General features: G+C 50.3%; 1 protein-coding gene across 1 annotated transcript in view; it reads left to right on the top strand.

Annotated features, from left to right (window-relative positions):
- Positions 1 to 968: 968 nt before the first annotated feature.
- MGAT3 (beta-1,4-mannosyl-glycoprotein 4-beta-N-acetylglucosaminyltransferase) overlaps positions 969 to 12,944 on the top strand; it is a 55,601-nt gene continuing 43,625 nt past the window's right edge. The window contains exons 1-2 of the mRNA XM_019835608.3: positions 969 to 1,122; positions 1,421 to 1,607. The gene's annotated coding sequence lies outside the window, so the exon portion shown is untranslated. The remainder of the gene's footprint in view (positions 1,123 to 1,420; positions 1,608 to 12,944) is intronic.

Here is a 12,944-nt window from a genome sequence, read left to right on the forward strand (position 1 = left end):
AAAAAAAAAAAAAAAAAAAAAAAAAAGCAAGGAAATTCCGACTCCTGCTACAACGTGCACGAACCTTGAGGACATTATAGCAAGTGATATAAGCCCATCACCAAAGGACAAATACGGTAGGGTTCGCTCATATGCAGCACCTGGAGCGGGAGTAGCCAAGTTCATAGAGACAGAAAGTCGAATGAGGGCTCGCTCTCTGCCTCTCCCCCACCCATGCTCTGTCTCTCTCGGTCTCGAAAATAAAGAAAAACATTAAAAAACAAAAAGAAACACTGTAATAAAAATGATGGAGGACCACTCCAGGACCCGCGAGAAATACTTTCTTTAAAAGAGCGTTCATGCGTTGCCTGGGTTTGAAGTCAGGCTGTGATTTGCTTTCTAGGTTTGTGTCCCTTGAGCCACGGTCACCTCTGCACCCCCATGGCGCCAGCACCCGGGGCCAGTCTCAGAACAGTTTCCTGAGTGAGTGAGTGGTGCAGGCATAGAGGAAGGAGGAATTCGTGGGCAGGAGGAGGTGAGGAGCAGGAGAATCAGGGAAGGCTTCCAGGAGGAGGGGGTCGAGGGTATGGAGTTTGAAGAGTGGAAGATGGGGTGCGGACGGGCGTACCTCAGGGCTAAGCACCAAACCCTCGCCCAGAGGATGTTGAGGGGGATGAGACAAGGCGCCAGCTCTGCCCAGCGGTGATGTCACGCCTGGGACCCAGCCTGAGCCCAGCTGTCGGAGGTGGTCTGCCAAGGGGCCAGCCTTCCCCATCAAACACCCCACTGAGCAGTCGCCCCCGTCACCCTCCTCCTCCCCGGCACCCACCCACCCGGGACAGTATCAGTTCCTCCTCCAGCCCCACCTCCCCTGGCCGGCCACCGTCACCTCTCCCGGCATCACCACACCTCTGACTGGCCTCAGGCTGCCCTCCCCCACAGCCACTCATTCACTTAGTAAATAACATTGCTTGCCTGACTAGGATCCCACAGATGAGGAACAAAGCTTTGGCCCTGCCCAGTGGGGAGAAAGACAATAAACAAGGAATGGTGAGTGTATCATATGATGGCAAGCAGCAAGGGCCAGGAGGAAGACAAAAGAAATCGCCAGGAGGGGTCCTTATGACACCTCTGGGCCCTCAGGTAAGTCCAGGATCCAGGCCCTCTGGGGAAGGCTGCCTGGCTGGTCAGGCCTGCTGTGAGCTTCGTACCCTGGCCACCCCGCAGCCCAGTGAAAGGAAAGCCGTGTTCAGTGTGGCCTCAGGAAAAGGGAGCGCCAGGTCGGGCAGCTTGCTTGCCCAAGGCCACAAAGCTTGGGGATGTGCTCCTGAGGCACGTGCCCAGGCCTCTGTCCCCCCTTGGCCATCACACGACAAGGTGTGGCTGTGAGATCTCAGGCAGGACATGGTCCAGTTCTGAGCTTCCGCTTCTCTTCCTGTAGGACGGGCTCAAAGTGATGGGAGAGAACACTGCAGAGATCGGCGAGGCCCAGAATCCCCCTGGGCGGCTGGAACGGGGCAGCCCAGGGCGGGAGAAGTCAATGTCATCCTGGCCCCATTTAGAAGCAGCCCTTATGCTGGTTCCAGAGCGGGAGACCCAGAATCTCATAGTTGTTTACAAACACAAAGGTAAGAGGCCTGGCCTGTGCCCTGCTCTGGCCAGGAGACCAGGTGACAGACCCCTTTGGGGTCTGCCATGTTGACGAAGTTTTGGGGTGATGGTGGGTGGTCCGGAGCCGCCGGCCAAGAAAGAATTCTTGAAGACGCCTTTGGTGCACAAAGGTCATTTTATTAAAGCACGAGGACAGGACCCGTGGGCTGGAAGAGCTGCCCTGGGGTCGTGATGGGAACTCATCACACACCCTCGGGTTGGGAGGGGCTCAGGGATAGAGTGTCTCTAAGGTATTTTGGAAGCAAGGTTTCCAGGACCTTGAGGGGTTAGCTGTTAACTGTTTAATAACACCTCAGAGCCTTCAGATGCATATCGGGGGCCATAAGCTTGGAGTAGGATTGCCAGCATAGGTCCTGGGGCAGTTGACTTAAAGAAGTAGATTTACAGGATCCTGGAGGTTGGGACAATGTTAAGTCAAGGTTCTCTTTTGCCCCCTAGCAAAGTGTCATCACGGAGGCAGCTGAGCCCCTAGAGGGTGGTCACTCTGCCGGTTTCAAGGACTTGGCAACGGTTTCAAGGACTTGGCAACGGGCTGGAGGCAGTAAGGGAATTTCATATTATTTGCCTCAGTTTCCCACATCACCATGGCAAGCACTTTAACCCCTTTCCTTTGCTCTTGAGTGTCCGAGGAATATCACACACATCCCACCTGGGGGGCGGGGGGGGTTGCTGTTAGCTGCACTTTGCCCTCAGCTTGCCCCATGCTCCCTCATCATATCCCCCCTGAACAGTTTTGACCCTTAAATCTTTAAGGTGGCTGAAGGTGGAGGGCCTCAGAGACGTCCCTACCTATAAGTCAATATTGGTCAGTCGGGGAACATACCGAGGAGTGACAAAAACATAGAGGCAGCTGAATCCAACGTGGGCAACGTGTATGCACCTCCTTGAGTAGAAAGGATCATCTGTTGGCTTGAAGTCATTGCAGTGATGGGGTCTTGGGACCAGGCAGAGAGACACGGGAGAAAACAGCAAAACATAATTAGAATAACTAGAAAGATTAGCCCAAAGGAAAGTCCTTCGGTAGCTGACAAAAGTCCTCCAATCTAGATGTTTAACCAATCAGTCAAGGAGAAAGAGGGATTGTTTAATGCGCCAATTTGAGTATTTATGTCAATTAGAAATCCAGAAATATTTTTGCGGTAATCTGGAATGTATATACAGCGTTTGGGGGGGGGGGTGTTTGTTTTGTTTTTAAATGTTTTATTTATTCATTTTGAGAGGGACAGGAACAGCATGAGTAGGGGAGGGGCAGAGAGAGAGAGAGAGAAAATCCCAAGCGGGTTCCGCATCGTCAGCACAGAGCTGGATGTGGTACTGGAACTCACGAAACCCTGAGGTCATGGTCATGACCTGAGCCGAAACCGAGAGTCGGATACTTAACTGACTGAGCCACCCCGGCGCCCCAGCATTTTGTTTTTAGGAGAATATAAGTTCCACCTCGTGCAGCAGCTAAAATGTGTAATGCCATTCTATTTTGTAGAACTGTTTCCCGCATTCGAGTTACTTCTAGTATTTGATAACATAATGCTATTTTGAGAGTCGTTTAAGGCCTTAACCATATGACAAGTGGTGTTTAACCATCCTATAGACTCTGTTTTGTTCAGTAAGCAATCAGGCAATGAAGAGGCACTTTTACAGAAACAAGAAACATGCGGGTTAATGGTTACAGCAAACTACAAACCCCGTGTCTCCCAGGGCTGCCAGTGAGATTTTTAGATGTCAGGCTTGAAGCATCCTCGGATGAGAGTGGGGACAGGCAGCAGGAATCAGATTGGTCTTTCTGGCCTGTAACTCAAAGGTCTGCTGTGACCCTGTGGGACGGCCCATTGTAAGAAGGAATTATCAGTAGAAATTGGGAAAGGAGAATGAAAAAGAAAGGTACAACCATCCTAAGGGAAGTTTGAGGGCTTGCACAGATTCCCGGGAAAAAGAAGGCACGTGAGGTTGCTAATTGATTTCCTGGAAGGGGGCCGCAGGTTTTATTTTAGATACAAGAGCCCACGAAGAATGCCCCTCTCACTTTACTGCCTAATTCGGCCCAGTAGGGGCCCTTTTATTTTGGAGTTAAGTCCCCTGTTGTCTTAGACTTTCCATCTTTTGAATAAACCAGATCTCCTGGGTTTATATGGGGTGGGTTTCTAGTAACTGTCAGATCAGGCTTAGGGAGGGTACGGTTTGCATGGTTAGAGATTTATGAATTAACCAGGCCTCAAGTGAGTAATAAAGACGATAGTCTTTATCTATCGAAAGGTCTCCAGTGAGAAAAGTCTTTGGATACAAGTATTGGGGGAATCCATCCCATTTTCCGGTTGTTTAAATAATCATATGCCCATGGAGTCATATTATTATCCCCACAGAACAACAAGCAGCACAGAAGATGGTCTATACGTGACATATTGTGACAATTTTTCTGAAGTTTACCTCAAGCTGTCTAGTCTAGGCAAACAACAAACATTTCAAGATGATCAGAACTAGAATTTAACATCCATAACGGTGCGTTGTTGAAACGTAGTTTTTCTCTCTAAAACCCCCCCTTTCCAGAGATAGCCAAGTCGACACCCATGCATTTGTAGAACAAGTCCAGTCTTAACAAACCTGGCCTAAGTATTTACATAAATTCAGCAAGAATAACAATTGCTCATGAGGATCTTTTAAAGTTTGCTTTGCTGGAACCCTTTATAAGGAATCTCCAGACTGAACTTTTGTAGCCTCTCCAGGCCAGAAGCCAAGCCAAGCACTTGCCATCAGACAAGGCCTGCAGTACCCGTGGAATTGGACGAATTCCTCTTCACGAGGTCTCCAAGGTACCCTGAGGTCCCTGCACCTGCCAGGAAGTGACCTTCTTTGCTCACCTGGGGAGGGTGCTGGGAACTCTGTAAGCAAGGTATCCGGCCAGCATTTCCAAGGGACTTTATGGCTCCGTGTTTCATAAAGCCAACCTTAGTTCCTTAAAGCTGTCTGGTCATATCTGAGTCTATGCATGTTAATCTCCAATAGGACATTCCAGTCAAAGCCTTGGTAAAATAACCAGTATTTCCAACGGTGACCTGTGACAAGATGAACAGATATTTATTGAATTTATGCAAACAATTGTAATTGCCCCGAAGGAAAGGATATTCGCTGGAGAGCTTTTGCATTTCAGAGGGTTTGGGGAGAGAGAAAAGATAAATGCTTCAGTTTACAACTGAGTACTTGATGGCGTTTCTGTATATCACAGATATCGTAAGAGAAAGTTTCCTTAATCTGGAAGAGGAAACAGAGAACCAGCCATTATTTCCAACAAGAGTCACAAGACTATAATCTTCCTCAGTTCATTGAGTCCCACGTTCCGAATTCTTGTTCTGTGTGAATGCAGCTTTTTAGTTCTGGAAATTCTTACCCATTTTGGTATTAATCTTAAAGATGTCTGGGGCGCCTGGGTGGCTCAGTCGGTTAGGCGGCCGACTTCGGCTCAGGTCATGATCTCGCGGTCCGTGGGTTCGAGCCCCGTGTCGGGCTCTGTGCTGACAGCTCAGAGCCTGGAGCCTGTTTCAGATTCTGTGTCTCCCTCTCTCTGACCCTCCCCCGTTCATGCTCTGTCTCTCTCTGTCTCAAAAATAAATAAGCGTTAAAAAAAAAAAATTTATTGAAAGATGTCAAATACCTGTATTTGTCCCCAAAGTCCTTTTTATAAATCTCCTTGAAGGAGAAACACGTTTTGTGAGAGAGTAAGAACAATTATAAATGACCAAATCTCAGAAACGGACATTGTTAAAGAGCTGATGAGAGTTCATTATGATGCAATTGACAAAGAAATTCAGTTATTTCTGTGACGCATAACACTTCAAGTAATCAGAATATGAAGTGATGACCTTACACCGAAACATTAAAACTTTAGGAATTGCATATATATTTGGGCAGTTACAACATTTACTTGTGCAATACAGCCTAAGGTTTACTGTTGCATGACTGTGGTTTCCAAGTAACTTAGCATCCCAAATAAAAGGGCCTAATTGGTCAAAAGACTTAATTTACCGTTTAAATCCTGGGAAGTTTGTTAAAACTTTAAAAAACCCATAAAGCGCGTCCAAAATAGGATTACGGATCATTACAAATCTTAAAACTTTGTTTATTCAACCAAAGTGGCAATAAAAGATCCTGAAGGCGAATGGATAGCATCATATCGTTGTTAGCAAAACCTAGCTCCTTTAACATTGAGAAGTTTTAACTAAGTAATCAAAGACCTGATAAAGAAGAAACCTAAAGCTTTGGTATCTCCGGCCGACCAAAGAGGAAAAAAAAGCCTTTATTTACATTTTCTTATCAAGAGCAGATCAACAGTCCAAGAAAACTTTGTCTTCTGAACAGAGAGAGAAGCAGAATTTCAACCTTATACCCCTGTACTTTTAAAATTCCATTCATCTCCACCTTAGCCTATCCTGAGCACAATTCCTGTCCGAAGATTTCCCTTCACGAACATTCTACAACTTTCCTTTGCCTTCAAACTTTGTCCCAAAGCCATTTCTCTCCAACAACCAGTCTCGTTTAGGACAGAATTACTTTCTTTTACCCTCGACGAAAAATGTATTTCCATTCCTTATATCTTTCTTACATATCTCCCACTTTCCTACATACAGGGTTGCTTTCCTTATTTCCATCAGTCTTAAGTACACTTAGCAGAATTTTAACTCTTAGGAAACCTTAGTCTCCAGTTGAGGACTCACTAACCAATTGAGAGGTGTTTACACCAGAATTTTTTAGATGGTAAACTCATGAGCCAATTAAGCACAAAGCATGTTTTCCGATAGACCCAAATAGCCTTAGTTTCTCTGCAATCAGCACAAACCTACGTTCGGTAATCAAAGCTTTAGCACTCCATCCTATCTGGAAAAGACCTAGATGTCCAATGAATTTAATCTGATTTGTCATGCAACCAAAGCTTTAAAGTTTCAGGTTACCAAAGACTTTGAAAGCTATCTTAACAATTACCCATGACAACCTTGAGACAGACAAAATTAACTATCATTTTAAGTCATCTTTTTGCTAACAAATTGCAAGAGAGATAACATGAGCTTATCTGCCCTTTAGTCAACCTTGGTGGAATGAAAGTTTCATATTTAATGCTGACAACTTTAAAGACCAGGTCCAACAAACTGAAATTAATTTAAAAAAAATTTTTTTAATGTTTATTTATCTTTGAGACAGAGAGAGACAGAGCGTGAATGGGGGGAGGGGCAGAGAGAGAGGGAGACACAGAATCCGAAACAGGCTCCAGGCTCTGAGCGGTCAGCACAGAGCCCGACGCAGGGCTCGAACTCACGGACTGCGAGATCATGACCTGAGCCGAAGTCGGGCGCCCAACCGACGGAGCCACCCAGGCGCCCCGAACTGAAATTAGTTTAAACACCGAATATGTTTCCCCTGCGTCCACTTAAAAGTCAATCAATTTATCCCCATTGTCAGTTTTCACCTGGGACACCAGTGGGGGTATCTGAAGTGGGTGGTCCAAGGGGGTGCTCTTTGCTCCTTGACCTCGAGGGTGGGAGGGGGAGCCAATGGTGCCTGAGGCATTGAGGATGGAACCAGTTATGTAGACCACACCCAAGTTGGTGCAGAACCTGGAGGGGGACGGCAGGGAAGGAAAGGCAAGGTGCCAAGCAGAAGCAGAGAAGGAAAACCCGATTCAAAACCTGAGCTCCGACAGAGGAGCAGACGCCATGTTTCTTCCACCAAAGTGGAAATATGGAGTCCACATCAGGCCGGAAAAGACCAGGAATTTCCCCCAAACAAATGGAGCTTCAGCAGCTGCTTGGGAATATTCCTTAAAGTCCCCATCCCAAGGTGGACTAACCACAGTTGGCTCCAATTATAGCTGGTAACCCGGGAACTGAATGAGGGAGAAGCCCTCACATCTATTAGGCAGAGGAACAGAGAGAGAGAGTCAGCGTCCCCTTTGTCAGGGATGGTCTGTGTTTCCTCCAGCGACCTGGGTTCTATTAAGAGGAGGCCTGTTTAGACAATTACCATCCAATATATCAGGAGGGAGTTTACTGGCCTGGTTACTGACCAAACACGTTCTGCAAGAGGCCATTGGAGCCAGGTAGCCGTGGAGGCCTGGCCCTAGGGTACCTCCATACATTTTCCGTTTACTAAGGCCACTCAGGGTTACAGGAAATCAATCCTTTCTACATATTGCAAGCCAGATTGTTTCCAGTGGGTTAAAAAGGCATCTCTCGGGGACCGAAGAGAAGCTCCCATGCTCCTAGAGAGAAAAGGAGAGAGAGAGAAAGTCCATTACCCCTAAGAATCCCCTCCGATGTGGGTGGTGTCCTATGAGCAGGATATGTCAGAGGTTCCTGGTGTCAAAGTGACCCAGGTGTCCCTCGAAAGAAATTGCTATGACCACCAACCAGCCGACTAAGGGCTCCTGAATGAGGGATGTTAGTGTCCCCCCACTTCCCCATTGCATTCTGGACTACAGATGGGTGCCTGGCGTATGGACCAAAATACCTTGAAAGCCGTGCCCTAAAAGGCTGTGCCTTGAACAACATTCCCTGATGGTCATGCCCTGATTACCTAGTCTTTGAAGAGCATGCCGCAGAGGCCATGCCTTAGTTGCTTGAACAACCTGTCATTTTTAACCCATGGAAAACACTAGAAAAGTTTTACAAGGGGGAATTACCCAATTTTAAGTAGTAGTGAGCAGAGGACATTGACAGAAAGCGGTAAAGACAGAAATCCATCATGATCTCAGTGACATTCCAACACATATGGCTATGTGGGATATGTGTGATATTCCTCGGACTCTCCCGGCTACCCAAGAACAAAGGAAAAGGGTTTAAGCGCTTGCCATGGTGTTGTGGGAAACTCAGGCAAATGAAAAATTAAATTCCCTTACTGCCTCCAGCCCATTGCCAAGTCCTTGAAACCAGCAGAGAGTGACCTCCTTCTAGGAGCTCAGCTGCCTCCATGATGACGCTTTATAGACAACTTCCCTAGGAAATAGTCCCTGGTTGGGTCTTAATTCAATCGGGTACTGGTTTCCACCAGCTCTCAGTGGAGGTCTCCCTGCCAGAAGTGGCTAGACCAGAGATGAGGGGATCACGTTAGATCAGTGAGAAGGAAACCTCACGCGGGAGTCTTAAGATTGGCAGGCGTCCTGGTGGCTTAGGTGGCTGTCCCGTGCCCAAGACAGACAACTTTGAAGACGGACGGGAATAAAGAGAGGGCATCAGGTTTCTGGGTCTTATCACCATCCCGGCCAGGGTACTAACTTGCAGCCAAAAGGCAGGATTTCTCCTCCCAGAAGAGTTGCCGCGGGCTAGAGGATTGCAGCCTGAGCAATCGACATGAAAGTGACCCAATAGGACCACCCTCCTCAAAAGGCCCCTGAAATGAGAGGAAAGGAAGAAAAGAGAAGGTATACTCACCAAATGTGCACCGAAGCTCAGAGTCCAGATGAAAAGACTCTAGTCCGACAAACTGGGCGGCATATGATGAAGGTTTGGGGTGATGGTGGGGTGGTCCGGAGCCGCCGGCCAAGAAAGAATTCTTGAAGACGCCTTTGGTGCACAAAGATCATTTTATTAAAGCACGAGGACAGGACCCGTGGGCTGGAAGAGCTGCCCTGGGGTCGTGATGGGAACTCATCACACACCCTCGGGTTGGGAGGGGCTCAGGGATAGAGTGTCTCTAAGGTATTTTGGAAGCAAGGTTTCCAGGACCTTGGGGGGTTAGCTGTTAACTGTTTAATAACACCTCAGAGCCTTCAGATGCTTATTGGGGGCCATAGGCTTGGAGTAGGATTGCCAGCATAGGTCCTGGGGCCGTTGACATAATTTCATTTTTCATTTGCCTCAGTTTCCCACATCACCATGGCAAGCACTTTAACCCCTTTCCTTTGTTCTTGGGTAGCCGGGAGTGTCCGAGGAATACCACACATGTCCCACCCTGGGGGTGGGGTGGGGGTGGGGTCGCTGGTGTTAGCTCTACTTTGCCCTCAGCTTTCCCCACACTCCTCATCAATGTGACCTTCCGGCTGGAGGCGGAGGGGACAGACGAGGCTGGCCTCGTGGCTCGCAGACACTCCCTGCTCTGAGTTGGGTGCCAGAGGAAACGGCGGGAAAGCAGGAGACCTGAGGTTCAGGGCTGGCTCCGTATTTGCCAGCTCTGGGTGTTCCAAACCTCTCTGCGCCTCAGTTTCCACACTACAGTAGAGGTGGTCCCTCCGAAGGGGGTAGGAAGAGCAGATCACGGTGGGTGAACCGTCCTCTACTGGGCACGAGTGTTTTCCAGTTGGTGATAGTCCTGGAGGCCGAGGAGCCGTGGCCACTGGAAACAGGGGGTGGGTGGTGGGGGTCACCTCACGTGCCTCGTTAAGCTCCAGAGGAGCCATTTGCTGTGAGTTGCTGAGAATGTGGTCCGGAAGCAGCTCTGGGGGGCGGGGTGCAGCTGGACAGGATTCTGGGCTCAGCTCCATCCCCCTCGCTGTGTGGCGTGAACCCATCACTCCCGTCTCTGGGCCTCTGCTTCCTCTTTGGGGTCTGGTTGCAAAGATAGCTAAGGGACCGGGCCCCCCGGGGGGCTAGCCCGAGGACCCAGTTGCTTTGAACCACCCACCGCCCTGGGGTGAGTGACATAATCTACTTAGGCAGCCCTGGCACCCACCCAGGCTCCTTCCTGTGTGGAGATGACCAACAAGATAAAGGCAAGGCCAGCGTTTGGGGACAAGGCTTCCAGGAGACGTCAAGCAGTGAGCAATGCGTGTGTCCAGGCCAACAGGAAGGAGGGAGGGGTGGGGGAGAGGGAGGGCAAAGCCGAGGCCAGGTTGATGGGACCCCCCACTGCGGACAGGCATCTGTGGACAGCAGTCTTAATGGCACCAGGGTGGTCTTCAGGGGGCCTGGGTAACCCCCGTCTCCATCAGCCCCAAGAGACTTGCTTGCTATGAGGGCAGCTTAAGATGCATTTCTTCCTGGGGCGCCTGGCTGGCTTAGTCAGGAGAGCATGCGGCTCTTGATCACGGGGTCATGAGTTCGAGCCCCATGCTGGGCGTAGAGCTTACTTCAAAACCAAACAAAACATCCCTTCCTTAAGATCACCCCACCCTGCACAAGCCCTTCCTGTGTAGAAATTTGGCCCCACGGTCCCTTGGGAGTAGCTGCACGCCGCCCCCCCCCCCCCCACTTTCTGGCAGTTTCTCCAACAGGAGAGCCAAAAATGGGCCAGTGGGGGAAGGGGAAGGTGCCCCGTGAGAAGGGGAGAGCTGGGGGCTGGATGCCACTCTGCTCTGGGCTGGTGGGCTCCCACTGCCCCTGGGTTCTATGGACTTCCTGAGCCTGTCCACACCTGGCCCAGTGAGCCCAGTGGGGGACAGGTGGGCAGCGGGGGTCTGGTGGCACTGGCAGAGGTATGACAGTGTATGGCCTGTGTGACCCCTGCAGTTGGCCTCTTAGCCTTGGCTGGTGGCCACTCGCTCATCGGTGGCTGTCCCAGAGCAGGAAAGGACCGAGGTGGAGGGGGGTGGGGAGGAGGACATATGTGCAGCCACCAGGTCCAGGGTGAGTCACAAGCTCCGTGATCGTGGGGAAGTCACTTTGTCTCTGGGCCTCAACCTTCTATTCTGTCCGTTGGGGCCATAAGCATCTGCCTCACTAGACAGCTGGAGGTTCAGCAATGATATCGTTCATGTGTAGACACAGTGCTCGTGAAGTTCGGTGTCTCCATTCCCTAGAAATTTGGGCCAGTTGGGGAGGGGTCTGCTTGATTCGGTCCTGGAGCGCTTTTCAACTCAAAAAACCCAAACTCCTGGAGTCTGATGACTTCCCTGAGATGGGGGAGAAAAATGACCCACTTTGCCGTCCCCCCCGCCCCCACCCCGTTCCATCCACCTCAGCAGGTGGCGTGGAAAGCAGTCGGACCAGCCACGGTTCCAGTCAGGAAGAGGCCATCATTCTGTGGGGCAGGGCTGCTGGCCCAGGGAGCCAGAGAGGCCGGGCCTCCATACCGGGCTCTCGCTTCTCAAGCACAACCTCCGGGCCGGTCGGCGCTCCCTTCACCACATGTACTCGCTCTGCGCCCTCACCCCAAGCCAGGTGGTGCCTGTCCGTATGGCTGTTTGGGAGGTAACCAAGCCCCAGAGAGGTGATGTGACTTGCCCAGATCGGCAGTGGAAGTGAGACTTGAACTTGGTCTTGTAAGGGTTAAATTGTAGTGTAGGGCTAACCTATAGGCTTGAGAAATAACAGCTTTGTTTTAACACCGTAGATTAAGAGATAACAGCCTTGTCCTAGCAATCAAGGGAACAAAAGTTCAAGGAAAATCAACTGGATTAGTGTTTGATTGGATTGGGGCAAGGGCAAGTCAGAACTGTGTCCACCCCCATCTGGGAACTATTTCTTGGTTCTGTTCCCAGGTGATGATAAGAGGATGTGGTCAGCTCTGAAAACTCGGCTGTTCGACACAGCACTCTGGTCAAGAGTGTCGGTCCCGATCGGTTGGCCTTGCCTCTCATGGCAATAAACTTTGTTGTGACTGTCACTGGTGCCCGCAGCATTGTTTCAGGAGTCGGGTGGATGCAACAGTCATGTTGCTGTGATCCTGAGACTTGAGAAACAAGACTTCATGACTTGAAGTGTATCAGTTATCTAATGCCGTGTAACAAACACACCCCAGGCATCCTGGCCCCGAGCAACCAGCAGTATGGGTTTGCTCATGATTCTGCAGTCTGGGCGGGGCTCGGCAGGGACCCCTCATCCCTACTGCGTGCGTCGTCATATGGGGCGCCCGACCAGCCTCCCTCACGTGTCTGGGGCTGCAGTGGGGGTGGCTCAGCGACCAGGGACGGGGTGGGCCTCTCTCCTCCCTTCATGGTTTCTAGGAACCCTCCCGCCATGCAAGCCTTTCTCTAATGGGGTCACCCTATTTCCTTACACGGCCTCTGGCTTCAAAGTTGAGAAAATGGATGCTGTAAAGCCTCTTAAGGCCTAGGCGTGAAACCTCTCAGTCACTTCCAAGTATCCTAGTGATCAGAGTCGCGCACAGGCCACCCAGACCCTGGGGAGGCGAGATCGTGGACTGTGCGGCCGAGCCACAGCCACGGGAGGAGTTGTTGGCAGTCGTTCGGGCAGCCATTTTTCCACCCAAGGATCCTGCCCTGAGAGCGGGCCACTACCTGCCGACAGACTCCTGTGTCACAAGAGCGGGAGAGTGTTGGTGGTGACCCATGGGAATGCGGAGGAGGGAGGGCCCAGGACGTTCCGCAGTGGGACAGGAAGGCCTCTCTCCTCAGACTTCTGGGTCTTTCCCTCCCTGGG

The sequence above is a fragment of the Felis catus genome, chromosome B4 (genome assembly GCF_018350175.1).
Source record: "Felis catus isolate Fca126 chromosome B4, F.catus_Fca126_mat1.0, whole genome shotgun sequence".
NCBI lineage: Eukaryota > Metazoa > Chordata > Mammalia > Carnivora > Felidae > Felis > Felis catus.